The sequence below is a fragment of the Ovis aries genome, chromosome 3 (genome assembly GCF_016772045.2).
Source record: "Ovis aries strain OAR_USU_Benz2616 breed Rambouillet chromosome 3, ARS-UI_Ramb_v3.0, whole genome shotgun sequence".
Classification (NCBI taxonomy): domain Eukaryota; kingdom Metazoa; phylum Chordata; class Mammalia; order Artiodactyla; family Bovidae; genus Ovis; species Ovis aries.
Genome location: NC_056056.1, coordinates 128569632 through 128578751, shown reverse-complemented (window position 1 = coordinate 128578751; position 9120 = coordinate 128569632). Strand labels below are relative to the sequence as shown.

At 40.8% G+C, this 9120-nt stretch overlaps 1 long non-coding RNA gene across 1 annotated transcript in view; it reads right to left on the bottom strand.

The window, feature by feature from the left end:
• Window positions 1–3839: 3839 nt before the first annotated feature.
• LOC121819091 (uncharacterized) overlaps window positions 3840–9120 on the bottom strand; it is a 35574-nt gene continuing 30293 nt past the window's right edge. The window contains exon 2 of the long non-coding RNA XR_009600216.1: window positions 3840–9120. This exon is cut by the window's right edge and continues 23371 nt beyond it. This is a non-coding gene — a long non-coding RNA (uncharacterized LOC121819091).

Sequence of the window (9120 nt, the reverse complement as noted above, 5' to 3'; positions counted from 1 at the left end):
ATGGAGTTCCACCCATTAATGGGCTTTGAAAAATACCAGACTTGAGGGTAGTAAGTTGACGCCATTAGGAAAATTCAATAATATTCTTATTTTCCAATTATCATAGAGGCATCTGCTGCTTGGGGGGGAAATAATGAGATAAAGGTTTCTTTCCTACACATCAGTGCCATTCAGAGATCTCATGGAAACCTGTTTCTGCAGCAAAGAAAGTGTAATTCTGCAAGTCAAGAGCAGATGGTGTCCTGTGTGACCAGACACACTGACTCCTGCTTGCCTAATATTTAAGGGGAAAGTTGACACTTGGCTCTCTGACACAAATTCTGACCTGACAAAGCAATATAATCTTCTCAAATAAGGTTAGAATAGCTAGAAAAACTCAGCTATTTACTATTGAGCTGATTTTCAGAGCCAAAGAGCCTGTTTGTTTTAAAACAACATACTCCCATCAACCTTGCCTTAAAAAATCAATAAACTTGGAGAATGCCTGAGATTTTTTTTCCAAATTATGAACATCCTTTTGATTTTATTCTCTAATTTGTACAGCACAATAAATATAAGTGTAAATGCATCTCTTTTCAAAATAGAATCTCAACCCAACCAGAATTCACTGTTTTCAATTATGATTTCCAATGGACCTCTTTTCTGGGGATCAGGTTTTAGAAAGCAGAATAAATTAATGGCAGATACTAGTCAAAATTTTGTGTTCCTTCAGGACCCAGTTTCTGCAAACTCTTTTTGGTAAAAAAAATAAAGTTCTTTACAGTAAAGGGAACATATCAGTAAAAATCCCTGCTCAGGGCATTTCATTAATATGTTTGGAATTGTAAGAGAGAGGGGATTTTCTCTTCAAACTCCAGCCTCACATACCTTGGAGCTGATGAATTCTGCACATCCCTGGGATTTGCAGGAGGTTACAGAACAAGATTACGCACCCCGGTGATATATTTACTGCAAGGACAACCCGGGCACAGCTGCAGCTTGAAACCAGAAATGTGTGGAACGAGTCTAACCGTGAAATACTTAAGGCTATTATTTCTTCGGAGCATCCTCCCATACCCAGGAAATGAAGCCGATCAATTCTGCTTTTCTTTTTCATTGTTGTTGTTAGTTTAATGCAATTTAGTCTGAGAGGATGAAAACGGGTACCTGACTTTATTATTTACTTATGTAAAATCAGGGCCGAGGAAAAGTTGGGTCCAGTTGATAGAGATGATATGTAGTTAACTGATTTGCAAAGGATAAGAAGGAGGCAAAACTCTCCGTTTGTGGTGCAAGAATGGATGGTTTGCCTCTCCTTTCAGGATTAAATTGCAAATATCATTTAATGTTGAAAGGCTTTTTGGAAATAATATCACACTGAATTTCTCATGTGGACTCCCCAGATTTTTTTATTTCCTGGTTCCTAAATAATTATGCCGAAGGCACCACAGATAGAGCAGCTAACAAAGCCAGACAATGCCCTCATGGAGTCCATAACCTTGCAAGGAAAACAGACTTGAGAAGGAGAAGAAGGACATAGATAATAATAGACTTACAAGCCTTGATAAAGCTAGAAAGACTAAGCACTCCAAGAGAGTGCATTACAAGCCTTGCGTATACGTGTTAATTTGTCTGCTTTCTCTTATCAGTCTATGAGATTCTTGACCAAAACAATGTGTTATTTAAAGTAATTGCTTAAAAACTTCTGTTTGTTAACAATCTGTTCCCAGAGCCTTGCACTGTGCATGGCACATGGCAGACACTTAGTAAATTTGGTTAGTTGTGTTTGTTGAGGAAAAGGAAACGGCAACCCACCCCAGTACTCTTGCCTAGAAAATCCCATGGATGGAGGAGCCTGGTGGGCTACAGTCCATGGGGTCGCAAAGAGTCGGATACGACTGAACAACTTCAGGGGTAGAGCATTACTCATGGAATCCTTACAGAAATCCCAGGAACTAAATTTCAGGTACTGAAAGTGAAAGTGTTAGTTACTCAGTCGTGTCTGAGTCTTTGAGACTGCACTGAGCCCACCAGGCTCCTCTGTCCATAGAATTCTCCAGGCAATAATACTGGAGCGGACTGCCATGCCCTCCTCCAAGGGGTCTTCCAGACCTAGGGGATGAATCTGGGTCTCCTGCCTTGAAGGCAGATTCTTTACCATCTGAGCCACCAGGGAAGCCCTTTTCAGGTATTAATGATCTTATTTTGTTGTTGTTCAGTCCCTTGTGCCGGACTCTTTGTGACCCCATGGACTGTAGCCCATCAGGCTCCTCTGTCCATGGGATTTCCCAAGCAAGAATACTAGAGTGGGTTGCCATTTCCTTCTCCAGGGGAACTTCCTGACTCAAGGATCGAACCCATATCACCTATAGGCAGATTCTTTACCACTAAGCCACTGGGGAAGCTGGTCTCATTTTACTGATAAGAAAACAAAGGAAAAATGAAATGATTTTCTCAAACTATCTCAGCTAATAAAACAGAATGAAACCAGGTCTTTGAATTCTGAAACCGCTGGACTGGAAGAAACACAAGCTGGAATCAAGATTGCTGGGAGAAATATCAATAACCTCAGATATGCAGATGACACCACCCTTATGGCAGACAGTGAAGAGGAACTAAAAGCCTCTTGATGAAAGTGAAAGTGAAGAGCGAAAAACTTGGCTTATAGCTCAACATTCAGAAAACGAAGATCATGGCATCCAGTCCCATCACTTCATGGGAAATAATAGATGGGGAAACAGCGGAAACAGGGTCAGACTTTATTTTTTTGGGCTCCAAAATCACTGCAGATGGTGACTGCAGCCATGAAATTAAAAGACGCTTACTCCTTGGAAGGAAAGTTATGACCAACCTAGATAGCATATTCAAAAGCAGAGACATTACTTTGCCGACTAAGGTCCGTCTAGTCAAGGCTATGGTTTTTCCTGTGGTCATGTATGGATGTGAGAGTTGGACTGTGAAGAAGGCTGAGCACCGAAGAATTGATGCTTTTGAACTGTGGTGTTGGAGAAGACTCTTGAGAGCCCCTTGGACTGCAAGGACATCCAACCTGTCCATTCTGAAGGAGATCAACCCTGGGATTTCTTTGGAAGGAATGATGCTAAAGCTGAAGCTCCAGTACTTTGGCCATCTCATGTGAATAGCTGACTCATTGGAAAAGACTCTGATGCTGGGAGGGATTGGGGGCAGGAGGAGAAGGGGATGACCGAGAATGAGATGGCTGGATGGCATCACGGACTCAATGGACGTGAGTCTGAGTGAACTCCGGGAGATGGTGATGGACAGGGAGGCCTGGTGTGCTGCGATTCATGGGGTCGCAGAGAGTTGGACACCACTGAGCGACTGAACTGAACTGAACTGAACTGAAGTCGCTTGGTCAGTCGTGTCCCACTCTTTGCGACCCCATGGACTGTAGCCCATCAGGCTCCTCCGTCCATGGGATTCTCCATGCAAGAATACTGGAGTGGGTTGCCATTTCCTTCTCCAGGGGATCTTCCCGACCCAGGGATCGAACCCAGGTCTCCCGCATTGCAGGCAGACTCTTTAACCTCTGAGCCACCAGGGAAGCCCAACCTATAGTTGTAATTCTTTTTAAACAGCCCTTCTATTCAAACTTTTCAAAGAGACGATTTGCCTTTTAGTGGGAAATCTCTTTTCTATCATAGAGGTAAAATAAAACTTCACAAGTTTGGTTATTTGTTGTCAATTTTAGCAGACTTTTTCCCCCCTAAACTACTAAACTTAGTATATAAAAGAAAAAAACAGTGCAGACTACAATATATTTGAGGCCAGACTGGAAATGTCCATAGGAGGTGTCTTCATCAACTTGAGCTTGCCATGACCAAGAACCAGAGACTTGGTAGCTTAAAAAACAGCAATTTATTTCGCACAGTTCTAGAGACTGGTGAGTCCAAGCTCAAAGTGTTGGCTGGTGGGAGTTCTTTGCCTGGTTTGCAAAGCTGCCTCTCTTGCTGTGTCATTATGCTGCAGAGAGTTGTCTTTCTCTTATTCATCTAAAGCCACTAATCTTATCATTAGGGCCTTACACTCGTGATCTACTCTAACACTAATTACCTCCCAAAGGCCATCGTTCAGTTTCTCAGTCCTGTCTGACTCTTTGCCACCTCATGGACTGCAGCACGCCAGGCTTCCCTGTCCTTCACCATCTGGAGTTTGCTCAAACTCATGTCCATTAAGTGGGTGATGCCATCCTCTGTCACCCCCTTCTCCTCCTGCCTCTTTGCATCTGGTGCCCAAAGTATTGGAGCTTCAGCTTCAGCATCAGTCCTTCCAATGAATATTCAAGGTTAATTTCCTTTAGGATGGACTGGTTGGATCTTCTTGCTGTCCAAGGGACTCTCAAGAGTCTTCTCCAGCACCACAGTTCGAACTCATCAGTTCTTCGGTGCTCAGCCTTTTTTACTGTTCAGCTCTCACATCCATATATGACTCCTGGAAACACCATAGCTTTGACTAGACAGACCTTTGTAGGTGCCTCCCTGGACTGCTGTTGCCAGAGCCTCTGTCCTCCCTGTAGGACACTGCTGGCTCATGCTCTGCCTCAACACTTAAAGGCAGGTCGGCCTCAGTCTCTTGTGGGGGTCACTGCTCCTTTCCCTGGGTCCTGGTGCGCACGAGGTTTTGTTTGTGCCCTCCAGGTGTCTCTGGGGGATATGAAGTTTGATTTTAACGCAGTTGCGCCCCTCGTACCATCTTGTTGTGGCTTCTCCTTTGCCTTGGTCGTGGGGTATCTCTTTTCGGTGGGTTCCAGCATTCTTGTGTTCATGGTTGTTTAACAGCTAGTTGCAGCTTGGGTGTTCTCACAAGAGAAGATCAGCACGCATCCTTCCACTCTGTCATCTCCTATCCCAGATTTGCCTACAAAGGTCCCAGAATCCACATCTCCAAATATTATCCCATTGGGAGTTAGCGCTTCAAGATAGGAATTGGAAGTCGGCCACAGCGGAGGGCAGGGGAGGCAGAGGGGAGACAAAAAAATTCAGTTCATAATAGGAGGTATAACTAAAAGAAATAAAACCAGTTCTATTTTACAAACACCCACACTACATACTAGACTTTGTCATACTCCACACCTTTGACAAGAAAAGTCAGGGATGAGATTGTACCTAATCTTGAGGAACTACATCTGAATAATTGAAATAACAGTCCACAATGGAAGACCAAAGAAAGCTAAACTGGAATGAATCATGCATTTAACATTATTTTTAAAGAAATCAGAAATATTCAGACATAAATAAGTCAGCAAGAAAGTCAAACACTGATATAACTGGCCCAGAAGAGCCTTTTGAATTTAACTTGAGTATCTTGGAGCTATAAGAACTGAACCATCTTTATTTTAAAAGGGTATAGTATTCATAAGAAATAGATAATGTTTGAAATTTAAAACTACTGTCTTGACTATTACCAAAGTGGGAAAAAATGAGCACGTTTTACATTTTGCTGTCTTCTACCTAATTAACAAAATCCAAACAAAGAGGGACTTTCCTGGTGGTCCAGTGGTTAAGAATCTGCCTGCCAATGCAGGGGACTTGGGTTCAACCCCTGAACTGGGAAGATTCCTCATGCAGCAGGGCAACTAACCCCATGCGCCACAACTACTGAAGCCTGGGGCCCCTCGGGCTCGTGCTCTGCAACAAGAGAAGCCCTGCAATGAGAAGCCCATCCACCACAACTAGAGAGTCGTCCCCGTCCACCACAACTAGAGAAAGCCCACACGCAGCAACAAAGACCCAGCACAGACCAAAATAATAATAACAACCAAAGAAAGCATATACTGTAATGCTGCTTTATTTTGGGCCTTGTAAACAAATGTTGATGACCAATATAACCGCCAGATAATCAAAAACTTGTCTTGGTTAATTGTGATATTAAGGATAAAACCTTGCATATAGTGTGTATTTATTTTGATTTGTGTCCTGCCTGCTTTCAACTAGAATTTGTGGTGGTAAAATAAAATAAAATAAAATAAATCACTATATTTGTCAGCACATATTGGATTACATGATCCAGAAAACCCCAACCCCAATGCTTTAAGCATAAAAGGGAATTTATTGGCCCATGTAGTTGAAGTCTTGAGGTAGAACCCATATATAACACAAGAATTCAAAGAGGTCAACGGGCCTTGGTTTCCCTATCTTCATATTTCAGATCTGTTTTCCTTTGGGCTGGCCCCATTCTCAGGCATTCTACTGAGGAATAAGATGGGGGTCAGAAGCTCTGGTTTTTTCATCCCATCTTGTTGGCCATTCTACTGGAAAATCAACACCTCCTTTACAGGGATGCCGATAAAAACATTTGAATGAGCTCTAATAGGCCTGATTTGTGTCATGTCATGGCTTCATTCTTGATCCAATTACTGAGGCCAGGGCAATAGAGCACGGTGAATGGCCTGGCCTGGGTTATGTTTCCACCCTCAGCTCTAAACCAGAATGAATTCCCTCTAAGCCACAAGGACTGAGATTGAGATAAAGACAATAAGCAAGAAGCACTGAGATTCTACTATCACAAAAGAGGGAAATGTTCTTAATGTAGTTGAACACTATGGATGTCTACCACAATCCAAGCACAATAAACTGAATCATTGACAAACACTAGAAAGCAGAAGTCATGTATAAATGAGGCAGTCTTGAGAATAAGGGGAAGGCAGGGGAGATGGTATGTCATAGAAATATGGATTGAGAAAATGCGGAATGATCAAGTACAAAACTTTGCTCTGAGTTTCTTAGAAGCCAAGGCAGAGTGACATTCAATGGAAAGAAAACACCTCATCTAAACAAAGGAAGTTCCCAGCTTGCTGGATGATATAGATACTTTTCTGGCTCTGAATTCTCAAAAGAACTTGTCTCCAAGACCTTTAAATAAGACTGAGCAACATAATGTGGTACTTTTTTTTTTTTTTTAAGCAAGTTTTTGAAAAGAGCTGATACACATTCTGCTCAATGAAAGCCAAGGACATAGCATTACACAGTGGCTCTGGAAAGTCAATTATTCAAAAGGCTGTAGTGACTCTGTCCAAGTATGTAACCTAATGAAGGACTCAAAGGTAGAAAACCTGCAATGAAATACTAGCTCTGTCACTTATTAGCAGAGCCACCATAGCTTAGTTCCTCTCATTCCCTGAGCTTATGTTTTTTTAAGTGTAAAGAAGTGGTAATAATACCAATACTTGCTTTGTGTGAGAATTAAATTAATATATAAAAGTACTTTTAACTCTTTGATATGTATGCAAATAGGTAACATTTTCGTCAGACAAACGATACTCTAGGATCATCTAGATAAAGGATAAAGTCAGATCAGATTATACATACTTTATAATTAATTGCATAAAATGTTCAACCAATGAGTCATTAAATAGTAAAAGGTTAAGTTTTCATTGCAACTCTAATAAAAACCTATTTTTACTCCTCCGTATTTATTATTATTTTATTATTTCCCATGTTTCAAATAAGTGAGATGTCATCCACCCAGAAAACAGTTGTTCGAGGACATTATTACCAATGTGATCCTTACCACCACCATTACTTCTACCAATTGCTACAATTTATTGAGCATTTACTATGGGTGAGGCAGGAAATGAAATGCTTCATTATACATTTAAAACACAATCCCTGAACTAGGAGTGAGAAGGGTGAATTTTATAATGCCCCTCAAGAGCAGTAAAACATTAGACTAATTACTCATCTCTGGTCCTGCTTTTCTCTAGGCTTGGATCAATATTGATTGCACATCTTAAAAGTTTCCTTCCAGACTTCAGTATTCTATTATTTTGTTAGGGTCAACTCCATGGTACAAATTCTCACATTCATGACATTTTATATATTTATTTATTTTTGCCATAAAGCAAGGCATATGGGATCTTAGTTCCCCAGCTAGGGATCAAACCTGAGCCTGTGCAATGGAAGTGCAGTGTCTTAAACACTGGACTGCAAGGGAAGTCCCTGTGTTATATTAAAAGTGCTTTTACCTCAATTATGAATTTATACTTTTCTTAGAGTGTTCTCTTTGGTAGTATATCAAAAGCAGCACCATCATTTTACTTCAATGAACCTGATGGGATATTCTTCCCGAAGAGTGAAGGGCATGTTTACTACAATTTGTGGAATTTTGTGGAATGTGTTCCCTGAAAGAAAATAGCAAGGAGTCAATAAGTTTGCGTTATTGCCTTAAATTAGTGAGTGGACATTGTATTTCAAGAAAAAAAATGATTTTTTTTGCCTTTATTTAAATTTAAAAATTTGAGATATGATTGGCATAACATGATTTCTTAAACCCCCTAGCAGTTCAGCGGCTTTCATCAGTTAAGATCACAGTTATCAGTAGTATAAATACTCACATGCTATGCAAAACAGGCAGTATAGAAAATGTTTGCTTTTTAAGAAGGATTTTTTACTTATGTATGTTACTTGGGAAGCTCATTGACTGAGTGGAGAAGAAACGTCAGTGGGAGCCTGTGTACTTTTTCTCTTTTTCCACTGGTTTTAATTTTTAATCCAGAGGTTAAGAAACTGCCTTCCAATACAAGGGACACTGGTCTGATCCCTGGTCAGGGAACTAAGGTTCCACGTGTCACAGGGCAGCTAAGCCTGAGCACCACAACTCGTGAGCCCTATGGGCTCTGGAGCGTCTGTGTTGTAACTAAGGCCTGGTGCAGTCAAATAAATAGATAAATATGTATTTTTAAAAAGACTTAAAAAAAACCCAAAAACACCAGAGGGGGCACCTGGGTAGGGTAATTTTTATTTACCGCATTCTCCTGACCCTCTAACCCTTATTGGGCATCAAATTTCTTTTCCTAATTCCAAGGTTTTTTGGACATGGTTTATAATATCATTGTATCCTGCAAGCTCTATTTTAATTGACAGAACCAATAGACACAAGAAATCATGACCAAAATAAGAAACCAACTTGAGTAATCCCTTAGGGATTGCTTTGCTTTCTTAAGTAAAATCCAGCACATGGTCCGGCTCAGGCATGTTTGGGAAATTACGCCCATTATGTCTTTTTGTTTGCTTTTAAAACCTGCTTCTTTCATTTCTTGCAAATTTTTCTGTCCAAAGCTAAATTGATTCTGCACAGCAAAGATAAACTCCAATCCAGAAACTGGAAAGAAAATGTTTATGT